A 21,984-nucleotide genomic window follows, 5' to 3' on the forward strand; every position below is an offset into this window, starting at 1 on the left:
TATTGTCTCTATTTTCAAGGGTGCCAACACTTTTGGCCATGACTAATTTTGAAGCTCATGCCACTGAGCAGCGCTCAATATTTTTTTCTATGGGAGGTCCAAAAATTGCAGAGAAATATGAACATGAACGCATCATTTTTTTCAAACATTTTATCTCATTGTTATGCAACAACAAATGTTTTACGGTAAATGTCCTGTTTAAATTTATGAGTGAAAATAGGACAATGCAGAGTTTCTAGCTCCAAGCACATTCATTGTGGCTGTATCATGCCGCTGATCTCAATAAAACATGCTCCATCTGTAGTTTATCAGCAGTTACCTTAATATTCCACACTATTCGGTTATCTCTGAAAACATTTTTCTTCTACAATTACTTTTCATACCCAATATGGAATGCTTTATCCAGTTAACTAGCAATTCTCTGTTAGCAGGGAAATTATAGATAAGCTACTGCAGCCTATTTTATGGTGTATAGTTCTCGAAGGATCGACATAAGTGAGTTCACATTTTAATCCGTCTTTACCAACAGATGGTTTGTATAAAATCTATTAGTTTCATTAGTGCAAATGTTTTTATACAGAGATGCCTGTTATTAACATATTGCCTAAGGGCCTGGAGTGAACAATTGCAAGAGTGTAGAATGTTTGCCAAACCTTTAAAACTTTAATCAGTATAATTGCGATCAAATAAAACATGGCATTGTAATGTAATTCAAATCTTCACAAACACAATTTATAGCACTCGCTTTAATTACTTAGTATTTATTTATTAAACAAGAAATGATCATTACTCTTTTACAATCCTCCTTGCCTTCTAAGCACCACATAAATAATGGGCTTCATACAGATAGACTTCTAAATGTGCACAATTCTTTTTTTTGCCTTGTTTTATCATTACATTCTTTCCTGTTTTCTTATTTTCTGCTACATAACACAAGTGGTAACAAGTACAATTTAGAACTTGTACAATTAATTTATTATTCTGAATGTATTAGATGATACAAAAAAATCTTTTTTTAAAACAGAATTTATTGCTCTATTTTTTTTTTAACCCATTACAGAAATGCTCGTTTGGATTTTTGTTTTTCCTCCTATTGTTCCAAGAATCATAACTTTTTTATTTTTTCGTCTACATCAAAGTATGAGAGCTTTCTTTTTTCAGGGTAAACTGGACATTTATAGGAATCTGTCACCCTATTTTTTGCCTATCAGCTACCGGTACCAACAACAGGGGCTTAGCTACAGCATTCCGTAATGCTGTAGATAAGCCCCCCGATGTAACCTGAAAGATAAGAAAAAGGAGTTAGCCCCGTTACACACTGCGATATCGCTAGCAATATCGCTGTAAAGTCACCGATTTTGTGACGTTGCAGCGATATTGCTAGCGATATCGCTGCATGTGATACTTACCTCCGACCGGCTCCCCCGCTGGTTATCGCTGATCGCGGGAGAAGCTGCTGGACCATTCCTCGTCGGTCACTTCCTGCGGCGCTTCCTGCTGTGACGATGAGCGATGTGTGGAGCCGGGCAGGAGGACACAGGATCGCCGCGTCTGACAGGTAAGTAGCGACCCCCGACCCCTGCGATGTCGGTGGTGAGATCTGCCTGTGTGGCAGCTCACTAGCGACCACCTAGCGATGCACCAGCGATCCTGACTGCGTCATATTGCTAGTCAGGATCGCTGGTGCATCGCTAGGTGTAATGGTACCCTTAGATTATACTCACCGGGGGGGCGGTCCAGTCTTGGTCCGATGGGTGTTGCCGTCCGGCACCTCCCTTCTTCTAACGGTGACGTCTTCTTCTTTGCTGCCTGTCGTGGCTCCTGCGCAGGTGCACTGCTCTGTCCTGTTGAGGGCAGAGCAGAATACGGCAGTGCACAGGTGCCAGACCTCTCCCTGCGCCTTCGCACTGCAGGACTCTGCTCTGCCCTCAACAGGGCAGAGAAGTGCGTCTGCGCAGGAGCCACGACAGGCAGAAAAGAAGTAGACATCACCATTAGAAGAAGGGAGGCGCTGGACTGCAACATCGATCGGACCAAGACTGGACTGCCCCCCATTGAGCATAATCTAACTCCTTTTTCTTATCTTTCAGGTTACATCGGGGGCTTATCTACAGCATTACTGAATGCTGTAGATAAGCCCCTGATGTCAGTGCCGGCAACTGATAGGCGAAAAATGAGGTGAAAGATTCCCTTTAAATGAATCCATCCATTTTACCATTCAATGTACTGGAAAATGGGAAAAAATTCCAAGTGCAGTGAAATTACACCCAAAAAGGCAATTATGCAATTATTTTTTGGACTTTGTTTTAATAGCATTCATTGGGTGGTAAAAAGTACACAGCAGTATGATTCTCCAAGTCAGTATAATTACAGCGATACCAAACTTGTATAGTTTTTTTTACATTTACATGGTGCAAAAAAAACACAGAAATTTCTAAAAAAAATTTTACTTGTGTTAACATTTTTTCAAGACCTGTAAAATTTTCATTTTTACATTGATGGAACATTGGGCTTTTTTTGTGTGTTCAAAACTAATGTTTGCATTTATACTATTTTGGAGTTGAAACGACGATGTGATTGCTTCTTATCATTTTTTGCTTTGTTGCAGTGATTAAAAAGACACAACACTAGCATTTCCATCACTGACTGATCAAGTTAATTATTTTTATACTTTGATAGATGGGATTTTCATCGACGCTGTGATACCAAATATTATTATTATTTAAAGGCCTTGGGCTCGATTTCAGGCCATGGTGACTTGATGGATGAATGATCTGTAGGAGGATCAATCTTGTGCAATCCTAGATAGGTCCAACAGGATGTTCTCCTCTGTTAACTTGATACTATGAAGCCATCAGGGTACTGGTCTTTCTTTTCACCTTGTTCATTCTATTCTCCCCACTATGATATCTTTCTCCAGTGATTGTTCTCTTCATATAATGTGTCCAAAGTAGGAAAGTCATAGCTTTCACCAGCCCACATACAATGAATGTCCTCACCCAAATCATAGAACACTGGCAGGTCATGTCAACTTTTGCTTTAGCTCATACACACACGTATCACACAGCTCACATACACATACAGCTCACACGTATCACACACGCTGTATCACAGCTCACACACACAAGTAGCTCACAAAGCTCACACACAAGCAACTCACACACACGTATCACACAGCTCACGATCACACACACACAGCTCACACGTATCACACACGCATGTATCACACAGCTCACACACAACTCACGATCACACACACAGCTCACACACATGTATCACACAACTCACACACTCAATTAGCTCACACAGCTCACGCTCACACACAGCTCACATACACACAGCTCACACATGCATGTATCACAGCTCACACACATAAGTAGCTCACACACGCATCTCACTCAGCTTACACGTATCACACACACGTATCACACAGCACACACACACGCGTGTATCACACACACACGTAGCTCACACACACACACAGCGCACGCTCACACACGCATGCATCACACAGCTCACACACACAGCTCATGTTCACACACACGCATGTATCACACAGCTCACATGTATCACACGTATCTCACACACACGTATCACACACGCACGTATCACACACGCACGTATCACACACGCATGTATCACACAGCTCACACACACGTATCACACAGCTCACGCTCACACACCGCTCACACACACAAGTAGCTCACACACAGCTCACGCACACATGCATGTATCACACACAGCTCACACACACAAAGTAACACACATGAATCACACACGTATCACACACGCATGTATCATACAGCTCACGATCACACACACAGCTCACACATGTATCACACACTCAAGTAGCTCACACAGCTCATGCTCACACACAGCTCACATACAGCTCACACACACATGTATCACAGCTCACACACACAAGTAGCTCACACTCAAACACAAGTAGCTCACACACGTATCTCACACAGCTCACACGTATCACACAGCACACACACGCCATGCATCACACACACATAGCTCACACATGCATGCATCACACAGCTCATGCTCACACACACAGCTCACATTCACACACGCATGTATCACACAGCTCACACATATCACACACGTATCACACATGCATGTATCACACAGCTCACACACGTATCACACAGCTCATGCTCACACACAGCTCACACACACAAGGAGCTCACATACAGCTCACGCACACACGCATGTATCACACACAGCTCACACACAGAAGTAGCTCACACACGTATTACACAGCTCACACACATAAGTAGCTCACACTCAGCTCACACACGTATATCACACATATGCATGCAAAGAGAAGATATGAGTAAATAGGTGAATATAATGAAAATACGTCTTTTACTAAGTAACATATGTATCACATAGTACAAAAATACAAAAGATAAAAATGGCACTACAGGATAGAAAAACAAAAACAAAAAAACCCGGGAAAAACACCCAGCCAAAAGATATCGAGTAACACAGCAGTGTATATCATATCTGTGTGAATAGACAGTATCTGCTGACTCCCCATCTCCCCATTGGGAGATCACTGCACCACATTATAGATCCATTAGGGTCACCTAGTGCGCACAAATAAATTTCACGTGGCCAGTTTGAGGAGATATCTTACCAGATATACATGAAGGCTGAGTGGACCCGGGACCAGGTGGGGAAAACGCCCGACGCGCGTTTCGCGTGACTGCAAGCACGCTTTCTCAAGGGAAGTATACCGGGAAGTGCGCACAGGACCTTCTTAAGCCCATGTGACTGGTCACGTGGTTCCCAATTGGCCAATCAGAGCGGTTTGACGCTGCGCATGCGCACTGTCCACCCGAAGGACCGGACAATGCAGGAGAGAGCGTCATACGTTGCCCCGGGCAGCAGGGGAGGAGAGATCCCCGGAAGCCCGGAGGAAGGAAAAAGACACTCCTCCGCATGTTGACCACAAACGGGGACAGTGGGCATGCGCACAACCGCTGACACCAATGAATGAAAATATACATCATATAATGCACAGGACATTGGGCAGAAATCAAAAAATGGACAAAAATACATAATCACATATAAAGGTAACTCCAAATAGAGGGTACTGAGAGATTCAAGATATAACATCACAATACATATTACTTTCTTCAGATAAAAGCGTCTCAAAGTCGTCCATAGACACCAATGTCCAGAGTTGATGAACATCCGATGTAGATATTGAGATTAAGGCCAATGGGACCACCAAATACAATTGCAACAATTAGATCCAGTTGATGGATGAAGAGAAGGTCCCGCATAAACTAAGAAAGGGAATGAGTGAGACGTATATCAAGGAAACACATACAATAACAAATGAAAAAATATGTAATAAAAGCACACCCCACAACCTGGGATATGGGGAAACAGTTGGGAAAAAAGGGGCATAAAATAAATAAATAAAAGGACCACATAAGAGCCCAATATACAACTTCCGTATTTCAGGATAGCCTACAGAAAAGAGGCAAACGACAAGGATTCATTAAGCCCTTTGGGGGCCATTGTATCAAGTGTAATAATCCATTTGGTCTCAATTTGGGCCAGCCTACGTTTATAATTCCCCCCCTTAGCCCTAGATGTACTTGATCAATCCCTCTAATTTTGAGGGAAGTTGGTTCGCCATTGTGATACTGTCGAAAATGACGGGGCAGGGTTTTAAGGAGGGACATGTCTGTCACTGTCTTGGATGCACAAATGTCCCGCACATGTTCACGCACCCTCATCTAAGCTCCCTTGATGTAAGTCCAATATAGATTTTAGGACAGTCACATGTGGCGTAATAAATCACATTCATACTGCCACAAGATATTCGATGACGTATGTTAAACTGTCTCCTTCCGTCTGAGGTATTGAAGGTGGTGCAGCGCAGCACATTTGTGCATGCAAGACAGTGACCGCAAGGTATAGAGCCAGGTATAGGGCCCCTTGAACCAAATGGATTAACCTGTACAGGTCGATAGTGACTCTGCACAAGGAGATCCTTAAGATTTTTTGATCTTCTTGGAGTCATTGAAGGATAAGATCCCAAAGCCGCTCCCAGGGAGGGTTCGGTACCCAAAACAGACCAGTGTTTCATGAGGATTTGTCTCATATCCTCCCATTGATGGTTAAAAGTAAATATAAATCTAATAGGTTCTTCCTTATTTAAATAGGGGTGCCTCTTCGAGGATTCCAGAAGACTGCCGCGTGGTGTTGCCCTTGCTCTTAGATAACCTTTTTTGATGCTTCTATTCGAGTATCCACGGTTCAGAAATCGCTCCCTTAAATCAACCGATTGGACCTCAAATTTGGCATCCGAGGAGCAGATCCGCCTTGCCCGTAGAGTCTGTCCGATCGGGACAGCCCCTATGGTGGAAGGGTTGTGGGCAGAGGACGCATGGACCAAAGAGTTAACGGATGTCGGTTTACGATAGACATCCGTCTGAATATAACCAGAGTGATCAACACTTATGGTAATATCCAGGAAACTAATTTTAGTGGTATCATAAGAATAAGTCAAATAGATATTAAATTCATTATGGTTCAGCGTCCTCATGAATTCCTCGAGCTGTTGCACCGATCCGTCCCACAAAAAGAAAATGTCATCTATATATCTGTGCCAACACAGCACATGGGAGGCGGCCTGCGCGCCTGCATCGCCAAAAATTAATCTCTCCCACGAACCGAGGAAGAGATTAGCATACGCAGGCGCACAGGCCGCGCCCATGGCCGTGCCGCGATTCTGTAGAAAAAACTTATCTTTAAAAGTAAAAAAATTGTGGGTAAGGATAAAGCGCAACAGCTCGAGGATAAGCCCACACAAGGGGCCACCCAGATCGGAAGCGCCAAGGAAAAGGCGGACCGCCTCCAAACCGTGAGAGTGTTCAATGCACGTATAGAGGCTTTCCACATCGGCAGTCACTAACAAAGTCCCTTGGTTCACAAAAACACCATCGACCCTAGCCAGGGCGTCCGGAGTGTCACGTATATATGATGGTAGAGTTTCCACCAAAGGTTTTAAGTAACAGTCAATAAATTGACAAATAGGATCACAAAGTCCATCAATACCCGACACTATAGGACGTCCTGGCGGGTCAAGGGCGTTCTTATGGACCTTGGGCAACAAGTAAAATGTTGGAATCCTCGGATACTTAGTCACAAGACCATCAAAAACCTGCCTTGAGATGACATTATTATCCAGTGCCTCCAGGAGGATGCGCTGGAGGTCGAGAGAGAAGGTCGCAAGTGGATTAGATGGTAAACGTGAGTAGGTATTAGAATCTCTTAATTGACGAAAAGCCTCACGCTCATATTTATCGTGAGGCCAGACGACAATATTCCCCCCCTTGTCCGCCGTTTTAAAGACCACATCAGTAAGCTTTTGTAGCTCTTGTATAGCAATACGCTGAGCATGCGTCAAATTATCATATCGACGCTTAGTCGATAGTTCTTTGAAGTCCTCATAAACCAGTTTAGTAAAGACCTCAATGGCCGGACATAGCGACAAGGGGGGGAATTTTGTCGACTTAGGAAGGATAGATGTTGGAAACCTACTTGTTGACGGAGGTGTTTGCTCATCCAATAACTCCTCCAGATTACGAAGAGCCTCTCTCTCGACCTCACTGATCATCTCCCTGGAGGTCCTCCTGGCATGTAATTTGCACAATAAAAGTTTGCGTGAAAATAAGTGCAGGTCCTTTATGGCTGTGAAGAAGTGAAAAGAGTTAGTTGGACAAAATGACAACCCTCTAGACAAAACTTCCAATTGTACTTTGGACAATACATGTGTAGATAGATTAAGTACCTGTACACCTCCCTGGGATTGGGACAACTTTCCTGTGTTAGACCTGTTCTTGGTAGTTTGTCTTGTCGTAATACGTTTAGTTGTAGAGACAAAACCTGAAGGGCCCGTATTGGAAGAATTTTTTGAACCATACTCATTCTCTCCAGAAGTATTTGACCTCATAGAAGCAGACCTTGATCGAGAATGTGAGAAACTCCTAAATTGCGTTCTAGAACGATCTTGAGGATTTCGCCATTTGTACATACGCTTTAATTTTTTATCCTCCACATCTCTCTGGAATTTTTTTGGCTTTGGTGGACTGAATTTCTTGAGCCCATTTCTGAGAAAGGTCATCCATCTCCTCATTAAATTTTTTTAACAGATCACTAGACATATCTCTACGAAGAATAACTTGTAGAGCTTCCATCTAAGTTTCAAGTGACACCAAGGAATCCTGATTCATTTGTTTCATATTATTTAAATAAGGAAGAACCTATTAGATTTATATCTACTTTTAACCATCAATGGGAGGATATGAGACAAATCCTCATGAAACACTGGTCGGTTTTGGGTACCGAACCCTCCCTGGGAGCGGCTTTGGGATCTTATCCTTCAATGACTCCAAGAAGATCAAAAAATCTTAAGGATCTCCTTGTGCAGAGTCACTATCGACCTGTACAGGTTAATCCATTTGGTTCGAGGGGCCCTATACCTGGCTCTATACCTTGCGGTCACTGTCTTGCATGCACAAATGTGCTGCGCTGCACCACCTTCAATACCTCAGACGGAAGGAGACAGTTTAACATACGTCATCGAATATCTTGTGGCAGTATGAATGTGATTTATTACGCCACATGTGACTGTCCTAAAATCTATATTGGAGTATATATACTCCTCATTAAATTTTTTTAACAGATCACTAGACATATCTCTCCGAAGAATAACATGTAGAGCTTCCATCTCAGTTTCAAGTGACACCAAGGAATCCTGATTCATTTGTTTCAGAAGTTCCATAAAGCCTCTGGAGCATGTATTAATCAGGGTTTCCCATTTATTCATAAAATCATCATCCTGAATAGGGAACGATGGGAAAACCTGTATACGTAGACCACGTGGTATTAAGTCTTTATGTAAGTATTTTTCTAAGAAAGCATGGTTCCACCAAATACGGGTTCGTCTACGAAGCAGATCCTTAAACTGTTTTGTGGTCTCCTGAATTGCCCCACTAGTCCCCCCTGAGCCCCCTTCTGTATCATCCTGTAATGTGTCATTAATAAGTGCACGCCATGTCTGTGTCATGTCGGACACTGTTCACACCAGGGTGTCCGGCAGACAGCGGTAATACCCTGTTGGGTATTCTGTTCCAGTCGGGATAGGGTTAACCAGGTTGTCATGCTGGCTGAGGGCTGGGCCACGCCCTTGGTCTTTAAATAGTTCGTCCTGACTATGGGCGTCGCCGACTATAGCTTTAGCCTAGTGCTAGCAATACCGGTCAGCAGTGGTGGTGTTGGAGCGTCTGATATCTGGTGCAGTATATCCCTCAGTGGTTCTTTCTCCAATCTGTTATATATATATTTGGTTGCCCTTGCACATTATTGTATTCCCTTGTGTATTAACTGTGTGGTGTTTCTTTTACCCCTGTCCATACGTATTTGTGGGGTCTGGTGTCTGGTCCCCTCACTGGGTGGAGGGTGGTGGGTTCAGCTTAGGGCTGGACAGGAGACAGGGACAGGGTGGAGGCTCAGGCAGGCACACCTTCAGTGTAAACCCTGGGTAGAGGGACAGACAGGGTTTTCCCTAGTCTGAGGGACATCGCAGGGGTCCCGGGGTTTTTGCCTAAAGTAACCTAGGCATACCATGACATTATAGTCGGCCTAAATAATAAAGTGAGAGAAAAAAAAAAAAAAAAAAGGTATAGATAGGGAATATAGTGGTTACTTACTATGGATCCTATACTTTCCCTAACCAAGCAGCTGGAGGCTCTATCCATACAGGTCACTGAACTCAGGGGGGCGGTCCAGCAACAAGGCCTGTCAGCTCCTGCAGTACCTGCTGAGGCAGCAGCCAGGGCAGCTGAGCCCAAGTTTCCCCTTCCTGAACGATTTGCTGGTGATCGTGGTAAGTTCACGGTGTTTCGTGAATCATGCAAATTGTATTTCCGTATGCGTCCACATTCCTCAGGTAATGAGGCTCAACGCGTGGGCTTGGTGATTTCTTTGCTGAGTGGTGACCCACAGGCCTGGGCCTTTTCACTCCCTTCAGACTCACAGGCATTTGAATCTGTAGATTTTTTTTTCTCTTCTCTGGGTTTGATCTATGATGATCCGGATAGATTAAACTTAGCAGAATCTAAGATACGCTCACTGCTACAGGGTGATCGAGCAGCTGAGGATTACTGCACGGAATTCCGGCGCTGGGCGGTGGACACGCAGTGGAATGACCCTGCGCTTAGAAGTCAATTTTTGCATGGGGTTTCTGGAAGGGTTAAACAGACTCTCCTAATGTACGAGACTCCCGCCTCTCTGGAGGCTGCGATGGCACTTGTAGTACGCATAGACCGACGTCTCCATCAGGGGGCGCTGGTTTCGTTGCCTCCAGGAGGTGGGGGAGTGGTCGGTGAGGTTGCCGCGGGTGAATCCGTGGAACCCATGCAGATCGCTGGTATAGCACAGTCTCCGAGTAACAAGCCTAAACGTCCTTGGCACAGAAGGCAGGGGCTCTGTTTTTTTTGTGGCAAAGGAGGACATTTTATTAACGCTTGCCCCCTGGTACCTAAGAAGGGCGCGCCGGCGGAAAACTGATAGGCTCAGAGGGTTTGGAGGAGTCTAGTCTGAGCCTTTGTGTATCCTCCGTCATGATTTCCCAGTGTATGCTCCCTGCTAGGGTGGTACTTGGGGGGCAAATGCTCTCTATTACAGTATTTATTGATAGTGGCTCAGCTGCCAATCTCATTGATGAGAGGTTCGCGCATACAGCGGGATTTCCGGTGGAGAAATTGCCGAACCCCATCCGGGTGGTTACCATCAATGCTTCCCCGTTGTCTCAAGGGGAGATCACAGAGTGTGTGTTGGATATACAACTCCACATCGGAGTATTACACTCAGAGCGGGTAACTTGTAAGGTGCTTAGTAACTTACCGGCTCAGATGGTTCTGGGCTTTCCATGGTTGTCAATGCATAATCCTGTTATTGATTGGAAGACCCAGGACATAATTCAGTGGAGCAGGGAGTGTCAGGAGAGGTGCCTGGCTACATGTATTTCCGCTTTGACCCCCAGTATCCCGGAGCCGTTGCTGGATTATGCGGATGTATTTTCTGAGAAGGGTTGTTCGGAACTACCACCGCATCGCCCCTATGACTGTGCTATTAGGTTGAAACCAGGGGCCAAGTTACCTAAAGCTAGAATGTTTAATATCTCAGGTCCCGAGAGGCTAGCTCTCAAGGAATACATTGCGGATAGCCTGAGCAAGGGTCATATTAGACCTTCCTCTTCTCCTCTGGCTGCTGGCTTCTTCTTTGTTAAAAAGAAGGATGGCGGTTTACGCCCGTGTCTGGATTTCAGAGAACTCAACCAGATTACGGTCCGTGATCCTTACCCTATGCCACTTATACCCGATTTATTCAACCAAGTGGTTGGTGCCAGGTGGTTCTCCAAACTGGACCTCAGGGGGGCGTACAATCTTATAAGAGTCCGTCAGGGGGATGAGTGGAAGACAGCGTTCAATACCCCTGAGGGTCACTTTGAGAGTTTGGTAATGCCGTTTGGGTTGACTATGGCACCGGCGGTCTTTCAACACTTCATTAATGATGTCTTCTCTCAGTTGTTGGGGAGGTTTGTTATAATTTATCTTGACGACATCCTCATTTTCTCTCGCGACCATGATACACATATAGAGCATGTTAGACAGGTTCTGCAGTTGCTCAGAGAGAACAGGCTCTATGTCAAGCTTGAAAAATGTGTGTTTTTCGTACAGGAGCTACCGTTCTTGGGTTATATAATCTCCGCCTCAGGTTTTAAGATGGACACCGCAAAGGTGCAGGCGGTACTACATTGGGATCGGCCTGATAATCTTAAGGCGCTTCAGCGATTTCTTGGCTTCTCCAATTACTATAGGAAATTTATTAAGAACTTCTCTATGATTGCCAAACCACTGACTGACATGACTAAGAAGGGTACCGACTTTTCTGACTGGTCTGAGCCTGCGGTACAGGCGTTTGAATTCCTCAAGAATAGTTTTGCCTCAGCGCCCATTCTGGTGCAGCCCGATGTCTCCTTACCGTTTGTCGTGGAGGTGGATGCGTCGGAGGTTGGAGTGGGGGCTGTACTGTCTCAGGGCCCTTCTTGGGCCAAGTTGCATCCGTGTGCCTTCTTCTCCAAGAAGCTGTCGCCTGCGGAGCGTAATTATGATATTGGCAACAGGGAACTATTGGCCATCAAATTGGCATTTGAGGAGTGGCGACACTTCTTGGAGGGGGCTGTTCATCAGATTACTGTGATAACCGACCATAAGAATTTGCTTTATTTAGAATCTGCTAAGCGCCTGTCCTCCAGACAGGCTCGCTGGGCATTATTCTTCACCCGGTTCAACTTCATTGTTACCTATCGACCTGGGTCGAAGAATGTTAAGGCAGACGCTTTATCCAGGTGTTTTCCTGGTGGAGAGTTATGTGAAGAGCCGGTGCCTATTCTCCAAAGGGGTGTGGTGGTATCTGCCATCACGACAGAGATTGAGGCAGAGATTGCGGAGGCTCAGGAGGTGGTACCGCCGGGGTTGCCTGCTAATAAATCTTTTGTGCCGCTACATCTACGCTCTAGAGTGTTGGGCGAACATCACGACACGGTACTGGCAGGTCATCCAGGGGTTAAGAGCACTCTGGAACTGGTATCGCGTCGTTTTTGGTGGCCTAAAATCCGGCAGGATGTGGCCTCATATGTGGCTGCCTGTACCACGTGCGCACGGGCCAAGACTCCTCGTTCCCGTCCCGCTGGTAGCTTGCAGCCTCTCGGGGTGCCCAGTAAGCCATGGACTGAGATTTCCATGGATTTTATTACTGACTTGCCCGCCTCGGCAGGGAACTCGGTCATTTTGGTAATTGTTGATAGGTTCTCCAAAATGTCACATTTCGTTGCTTTACCGTCTTTGCCCAATGCTAAGACTCTTGCTCAGATATTTATTCGCGAGGTGGTCAGACTTCATGGTGTCCCGTCTGACATTGTGTCTGATCGAGGTACGCAGTTTGTGGCAAAGTTTTGGAGAGCTTTTTGTTCTCGCCTTGGAATCAAATTATCTCATTCATCGGCTTTCCACCCTCAGTCGAATGGACAGACTGAGCGGATGAACCAAAACCTGGAGCAATACTTGCGCTGCTTTATTTCCGACAATCAGGAAGAGTGGTCAGCGTTTCTTCCTCTGGCAGAATTCGCAATAAACAACCATTGCCAGGAATCGTCTGGGGAATCTCCTTTTTTTTGTGTGTATGGTCAACATCCTCAATTTTGCACGTTGCGTCAGGGGTGCTCAGTTGGCGTCCCTGAAGAGGACCAGTTGGGAGCTCAATTGTCATCTGTGTGGAGGAGAGTCAAGCAGCGCTTGTTGAAGGTGGGTTCCAGGTACAAACGGGTGGCTGACTGCAGACGTGTGCCAGGTCCGGACCTGTGTGTGGGAGATTGGGTGTGGTTATCTACTAGGAACATTAAGCTCAAGATACCGTCACTTAAGTTGGGTCCCAGGTTCATTGGCCCATTTAGAATCTCCGCAGTGATCAACCCAGTGGCATTTCGTTTGGAGTTGCCGGCTGTGTATAAGATTCATAATGTATTTCACAAAGCATTGCTAAAGAAGGTCGTGGGTTTGGTGGATGGTTCCCCCGGGCCACCACCTCCCGTCTTGGTGGATGGCGCGTTGGAATTTGAGGTGTCCAAAGTGGTGGACTCTAGGGTTGTGCGTCGCACTCTACAGTACCTGGTCCACAGGCGTGGCTATGGTCCTGAGGAGAGGACATGGGTGCCGGCCTCTGACATTCATGCTGATCGACTGGTTACTATGTTCCATCGTCGCCATCCGGACAAGCCAGGTCCTCGACATGGTGAGGTTCCGGAGGTCCCTCGTAGAAGGCGGGGTACTGTCATGTCGGACACTGTTCACACCAGGGTGTCCGGCAGACAGCGGTAATACCCGTTGGGTATTCTGTTCCAGTCGGGATAGGGTTAACCAGGTTGTCATGCTGGCTGAGGGCTGGGCCACGCCCTTGGTCTTTAAATAGTTCGTCCTGACTATGGGCGTCGCCGACTATAGCTTTAGCCTAGTGCTAGCAATACCGGTCAGCAGTGGTGGTGTTGGAGCGTCTGATATCTGGTGCAGTATATCCCTCAGTGGTTCTTTCTCCAATCTGTTATATATATATTTGGTTGCCCTTGCACATTATTGTATTCCCTTGTGTATTAACTGTGTGGTGTTTCTTTTACCCCTGTCCATACGTATTTGTGGGGTCTGGTGTCTGGTCCCCTCACTGGGTGGAGGGTGGTGGGTTCAGCTTAGGGCTGGACAGGAGACAGGGACAGGGTGGAGGCTCAGGCAGGCACACCTTCAGTGTAAACCCTGGGTAGAGGGACAGACAGGGTTTTCCCTAGTCTGAGGGACATCGCAGGGGTCCCGGGGTTTTTGCCTAAAGTAACCTAGGCATACCATGACAGTCTGATCACGGGCACGAAAATCCATGTTAAGGCTGAGGTAGGCTGTGAAAAACACAGAAACAATTATTAAATGCAAAAACCTCAGTGACATTATCACTATGTCAAAAATCGGGTTATAGGCTATAAGTAGCCACCCTAATCAGGAAAACACCTGAAACACCCACTCCAATAGGTATGCATGCAAAGAGAAGATATGAGTAAATAGGTGAATATAATGAAAATACGTCTTTTATTAAGTAACATATGTATCACATAGTACAAAAATACAAAAGATAAAAATGGCACTACAGGATAGAAAAACAAAAACAAAAAAACCCGGGAAAAACACCCATCCAAAAGATATCGAGTAACACAGCAGTGTATATCATATCTGCTGACTCCCCATCTCCCCATTGGGAGATCACTGCACCACATTATAGATCCATTAGGGTCACCTAGTGCGCACAAATAAATTTCACGTGGCCAGTTTGAGGAGATATCTTACCAGATATACATGAAGGCTGAGTGGACCCGGGACAAGGTGGGGAAAACGCCCGACGCGCGTTTCGCGTGACTGCAAGCACGCTTTCTCAAGGGAAGTATACCGGGAAGTGCGCACAGGACCTTCTTAAGCCCATGTGACTGGTCACGTGGTTCCCAATTGGCCAATCAGAGCGGTTTGACACGGCGCATGCGCACTGTCCACCCGAAGGACCGGACAATGCAGGAGAGAGCGTCATACGTTGCCCCGGGCAGCAGGGGAGGAGAGATCCCCGGAAGCCCGGAGGAAGGAAAAAGACACTCCTCCGCATGTTGACCACAAACGGGGACAGTGGGCATGCGCACAACCGCTGACACCAATGAATGAAAATATACATCATATAATGCACAGGACATTGGGCAGAAATCAAAAAATGGACAAAAATACATAATCACATATAAAGGTAACTCCAAATAGAGGGTACTGAGAGATTCAAGATATAACATCACAATACATATTACTTTCTTCAGATAAAAGCGTCTCAAAGTCGTCCATAGACACCAATGTCCAGAGTTGATGAACATCCGATGTAGATATTGAGATTAAGGCCAATGGGACCACCAAATACAATTGCAACAATTAGATCCAGTTGATGGATGAAGAGAAGGTCCCGCATAAACTAAGAAAGGGAATGAGTGAGACGTATATCAAGGAAACACATACAATAACAAATGAAAAAATATGTAATAAAAGCACACCCCACAACCTGGGATATGGGGAAACAGTTGGGAAAAAAGGGGCATAAAATAAATAAATAAAAGGACCACATAAGAGCCCAATATACAACTTCCGTATTTCAGGATAGCCTACAGAAAAGAGGCAAACGACAAGGATTCATTAAGCCCTTTGGGGGCCATTGTATCAAGCGTAATAATCCATTTGGTCTCAATTTGGGCCAGCCTACGTTTATAATTCCCCCCCCTTAGCCCTAGATGTACTTGATCAATCCCTCTAATTTTGAGGGAAGTTGGTTCGCCATTGTGATACTGTCGAAAATGACGGGGCAGGGTTTTAAGGAGGGACATGTCGGTCACTGTCTTGGATGCACAAATGTCCCGCACATGTTCACGCACCCTCATCCTAAGCTCCCTTGATGTAAGTCCAATATAGATTTTAGGACAGTCACATGTGGCGTAATAAATCACATTCATACTGCCACAAGATATTCGATGACGTATGTTAAACTGTCTCCTTCCGTCTGAGGTATTGAAGGTGGTGCAGCGCAGCACATTTGTGCATGCAAGACAGTGACCGCAAGGTATAGAGCCAGGTATAGGGCCCCTCGAACCAAATGGATTAACCTGTACAGGTCGATAGTGACTCTGCACAAGGAGATCCTTAAGATTTTTTGATCTTCTTGGAGTCATTGAAGGATAAGATCCCAAAGCCGCTCCCAGGGAGGGTTCGGTACCCAAAACCGACCAGTGTTTCATGAGGATTTGTCTCATATCCTCCCATTGATGGTTAAAAGTAGATATAAATCTAATAGGTTCTTCCTTATTTAAATAATATGAAACAAATGAATCAGGATTCCTTGGTGTCACTTGAAACTTAGATGGAAGCTCTACAAGTTATTCTTCGTAGAGATATGTCTAGTGATCTGTTAAAAAAATTTAATGAGGAGATGGATGACCTTTCTCAGAAATGGGCTCAAGAAATTCAGTCCACCAAAGCCAAAAAAATTCCAGAGAGATGTGGAGGATAAAAAATTAAAGCGTATGTACAAATGGCGAAATCCTCAAGATCGTTCTAGAACGCAATTTAGGAGTTTCTCACATTCTCGATCAAGGTCTGCTTCTATGAGGTCAAATACTTCTGGAGAGAATGAGTATGGTTCAAAAAATTCTTCCAATACGGGCCCTTCAGGTTTTGTCTCTACAACTAAACGTATTACGACAAGACAAACTACCAAGAACAGGTCTAACACAGGAAAGTTGTCCCAATCCCAGGGAGGTGTACAGGTACTTAATCTATCTACACATGTATTGTCCAAAGTACAATTGGAAGTTTTGTCTAGAGGGTTGTCATTTTGTCCAACTAACTCTTTTCACTTCTTCACAGCCATAAAGGACCTGCACTTATTTTCACGCAAACTTTTATTGTGCAAATTACATGCCAGGAGGACCTCCAGGGAGATGATCAGTGAGGTCGAGAGAGAGGCTCTTCGTAATCTTCGTAATCTGGAGGAGTTATTGGATGAGCAAACACCTCCGTCAACAAGTAGGTTTCCAACATCTATCCTTCCTAAGTCGACAAAATTCCCCCCCTTGTCGCTATGTCCGGCCATTGAGGTCTTTACTAAACTGGTTTATGAGGACTTCAAAGAACTATCGACTAAGCGTCGATATGATAATTTGACGCATGCTCAGCGTATTGCTATACAAGTGCTACAAAAGCTTACTGATGTGGTCTTTAAACCGGCGGACAAGAGTCACTATCGACCTGTACAGGTTAATCCATTTGGTTCGAGGGGCCCTATACCTGGCTCTATACCTTGCGGTCACTGTCTTGCATGCACAAATGTGCTGCGCTGCACCACCTTCAATACCTCAGACGGAAGGAGACAGTTTAACATACGTCATCGAATATCTTGTGGCAGTATGAATGTGATTTATTACGCCACATGTGACTGTCCTAAAATCTATATTGGACTTACATCAAGGGAGCTTAGGATGAGGGTGCGTGAACATGTGCGGGACATTTGTGCATCCAAGACAGTGACCGACATGTCCCTCCTTAAAACCCTGCCCCGTCATTTTCGACAGTATCACAATGGCGAACCAACTTCCCTCAAAATTAGAGGGATTGATCAAGTACATCTAGGGCTAAGGGGGGGGAATTATAAACGTAGGCTGGCCCAAATTGAGACCAAATGGATTATTACACTTGATACAATGGCCCCCAAAGGGCTTAATGAATCCTTGTCGTTTGCCTCTTTTCTGTAGGCTATCCTGAAATACGGAAGTTGTATATTGGGCTCTTATGTGGTCCTTTTATTTATTTATTTTATGCCCCTTTTTTCCCAACTGTTTCCCCATATCCCAGGTTGTGGGGTGTGCTTTTATTACATATTTTTTCATTTGTTATTGTATGTGTTTCCTTGATATACGTCTCACTCATTCCCTTTCTTAGTTTATGCGGGACCTTCTCTTCATCCATCAACTGGATCTAATTGTTGCAATTGTATTTGGTGGTCCCATTGGCCTTAATCTCAATATCTACATCGGATGTTCATCAACTCTGGACATTGGTGTCTATGGACGACTTTGAGACGCTTTTATCTGAAGAAAGTAATATGTATTGTGATGTTATATCTTGAATCTCTCAGTACCCTCTATTTGGAGTTACCTTTATATGTGATTATGTATTTTTGTCCATTTTTTGATTTCTGCCCAATGTCCTGTGCATTATATGATGTATATTTTCATTCATTGGTGTCAGCGGTTGTGCGCATGCCCACTGTCCCCGTTTGTGGCCAACATGCGGAGGAGTGTCTTTTTCCTTCCTCCGGGCTTCCGGGGATCTCTCCTCCCCTGCTGCCCGGGGCAACGTATGACGCTCTCTCCTGCATTGTCCGGTCCTTCGGGTGGACAGTGCGCATGCGCCGCGTCAAACCGCTCTGATTGGCCAATTGGGAACCACGTGACCAGTCACATGGGCTTAAGAAGGTCCTGTGCGCACTTCCCGGTATACTTCCCTTGAGAAAGCGTGCTTGCAGTCACGCGAAACGCTCGTCGGGCATTTTCCCCACCTGGTCCCAGGTCCACTCAGCCTTCATGTATATCTGGTAAGATATCTCCTCAAACTGGCCACGTGAAATTTATTTGTGCGCACTAGGTGACCCTAATGGATCTATAATGTGGTGCAGTGATCTCCCAATGGGGAGATGGGGAGTCAGCAGATACTGTCTATTCACACAGATATGATATACACTGCTGTGTTACTCGATATCTTTTGGATGGGTGTTTTTCCCGGGTTTTTTTGTTTTTGTTTTTCTATCCTGTAGTGCCATTTTTATCTTTTGTATTTTTGTACTATGTGATACATATGTTACTTAATAAAAGACGTATTTTCATTATATTCACCTATTTACTCATATCTTCTCTTTGCATGCATACCTATTGGAGTGGGTGTTTCAGGTGTTTTCCTGATTAGGGTGGCTACTTATAGCCTATAACCCGATTTTTGACATAGTGATAATGTCACTGAGGTTTTTGCATTTAGTATATCACACATAGATGTATCACATGCGTATCTCACACACACATATCACACAGCTCACATACGTATGTATCACACAGCTCTCACACACACACAGCTCACACACACAAGTAGCTCACACAAGTAGCTCACATTCATGTATCACACAGCTCATGCTCACACGTATCACACAGGTCACACACGTATCACATATACACACAGCCCCACACAAAGGCTGGCGTCACACTAACCAGCGCAAAATACGGTCAGTATTTTACATGCGTAATACGGATGACAGACCCCTAAATAGTGCTCCGTATGTCATCCGTAATCAAGGTGTGGTCGCGTATTTTGCGCATGTCAGCATCCGTATGCAATCCGTATGGCATCCGTATGGCGAGATTTTCTTGCAGGCTTGCAAAATGGACATATAATGGAGCCCTATGACAGGGTTTCTAAAAGACACCGGGTGCGTATTTCTCGCAAGTCACATGTGTGGTCCGTGTGTAATCCGTATTTTTTGTGCACCCATAGACTTGCATTGGCGTACTACGGCCGTAGTACGCTGACAATCGCAGCATGCTGCGAGTGGCACAGAGCGTAGGATACTGAGGAGAAATATACGCCTGGTGCGAGTGACTCCATAGAAAATCATTTGTCCGTGTCTAATGCGTGCTTTTTGCGCCTCTCTCCCGTATTCCTCGCCAGTGTGACTCCGGCCATACACACAGCCTCACACATACACACAGCCACACACAGCCTCACACATACACATACACACAGCCTCACACATACACACACAGCCTCACACATGCACACACAGCCACACACATACACACAGCCTCACACACAGCCACACACATACACACACAGCCTCACACACTCTCCTCTGTGGTGCAGGGGAGGCTGGTGTTCACGTGCAGCTCTTCAGCTTCTCCTGCTCACAGCAGCACTGTCCGACACATCCCCCGGTCTCTCCTCTCTACCGGGATAGCAGATGAGAGCAGGGGGAGCTGTCACCTGCTGACAGGAGCTTATCTCTCCCTGGGAGCAGCCACCTATGCATTGCTGACCTTATGCTGATGTTCCATCTTGATTGCTGCACTGCCTGTCTCCCTCAGAGCTGCACAGGAGGACAACAGCCCCGGAGCTTTCATAGCGACGCCCCTGGAGGAGAGCAGAGAGGCATCCTGTGCGCGCCAAGGTGGCCTTTTCAAATTTCTGACCTTTGCCCTGTGTGCGCACACTCCCCTGCTTGCCGGCACTGACAAGGGCCACGGCCGCACTCACAGACTGATGCAGGTCGCTGCGGCCCTTATCAGTGCGTGCACCAACAGGAGCGCGAGCGCACACAGAGCCTAGTCAGGAGTTTTAAAGGGCCAGCGGCCCATTTTGTAGTTTAGAGCCGCCGGCCCACCGGGAATCTGCCCGGTTCGCCAGATTATCAATTCGGGCCTGGCTTGGGGATCCATGCTTTGAGTGACATGTCTGGCTTGATTTGTTCTAAAATTAATTCATCCACAATATTGATATTATCTCCAGCACCAAAGGTATTGATTCTTCTTCTGATACCAAATATGTTTTGATTATTACTTATTTATTCAATTTTAATGTGGGAAAAGGGGTGATTCCAAGTTTTATATTTTTTATATTTTTAAAAAGTGTAAGGTGGCTGTAGGAGGCCATAGGGCACCGAGTGGATGGGAAATAAACCTGGAGTAATACTTTAGCACACATAGGACTAAAAGGAGTTAATCGGCCATGACAGTTTGATTGTAAGCAGCTGAAGAGTTGGGAGATCCATCTGTTCACCATATCTCCACCCCTGGGTGTGGTTCACTTTGTAAATTGAGATGTTTTTGTCTAACACATGTCTGTGGGTATGGAGATGTGAAGATCTCCTGGACTGAGTGCCTGTGCTACAGGACAAAGGGTACCGTTACACATAGCGATGCTCCAGTGATCCCGACAAGATACGACCTGGTAAGGTTCGCTGGTACATCGCTACATGGTCGCTAGTAAGCTGTCAAACAGGCAGATCTAATCAACGATGCAGCAACGATACAGCGATTCGTATAACGACCTCGGCGGTCGTTGGGATCTTATCACACAGCAGCTATTCTGATGACTGCTTGCTGGTCAGAGGGACACCAATGAACAAAAAATGGCCTAGGACATTCGAGCATGATCAGCGATATCCAGCGGGAGGGCCGGCCGCCGCTAAGTCTCAAACGTAGCGAGATTGCTGGCGAGGTCGCTGTTGCATCACAAAACCTGTGACGTTTCAGCGATCTCGCTAACGATCTCGCTATGTGTAACGGGGCCTTAAGAAGCTAGACTTTAAGTCAAGCGGGCTAACCAGCACAATTGTATGGACTTGTTTCTTTATGTTTTACTTTGTGCCGGACCAAGGCTGTATTTGAGTTTCCTGTGAGGTGGTTTATGAGGACTAAAATAAACTAGCCAGACTTTAAATAGAGGCGGTTACTGTGATATCTCAAATTTCTTACAAATGAGTAGCATTGTTACAAAAGTTTTCTTTTTTAACTTTATTTTTGTAGTTCCTTATGGGACACTTGAGCTCCCATCTGCCATGGCAACCTATTGTTCCTCATGATTGTGTCCTAGAGAAAGAGTGGAAGCCGGTAACTACATGAACAGGCAATCTCCCCATTTAAATGCTGCTGTCTGAGATCAGCAGAATGTCAGTGGGTAAACTACAGTGATTGAAGTACTTAAGGCAGATACCAGCATCTGAGCCCACGCCATA

At 45.5% G+C, this 21,984-nt stretch overlaps 1 long non-coding RNA gene across 1 annotated transcript; it reads right to left on the reverse strand.

The window, feature by feature from the left end:
* Nucleotides 1-4,355: 4,355 nt before the first annotated feature.
* On the reverse strand, nt 4,356-20,485 carry LOC141097038 (uncharacterized). The gene is made up of 3 exons (XR_012233837.1): nt 20,288-20,485; nt 7,573-7,722; nt 4,356-5,303 (listed from the first exon to the last, which is right to left on the reverse strand). It is a non-coding gene; the product is annotated as an uncharacterized lncRNA (long non-coding RNA).
* Nucleotides 20,486-21,984: the final 1,499 nt, after the last annotated feature.

The sequence above is a fragment of the Dendrobates tinctorius genome, unplaced genomic scaffold (assembly GCF_039654945.1).
Source record: "Dendrobates tinctorius isolate UK_male_01 unplaced genomic scaffold, ASM3965494v1 ptg000082l, whole genome shotgun sequence".
In the NCBI taxonomy this organism is placed as follows: Eukaryota; Metazoa; Chordata; class Amphibia; order Anura; family Dendrobatidae; genus Dendrobates; species Dendrobates tinctorius.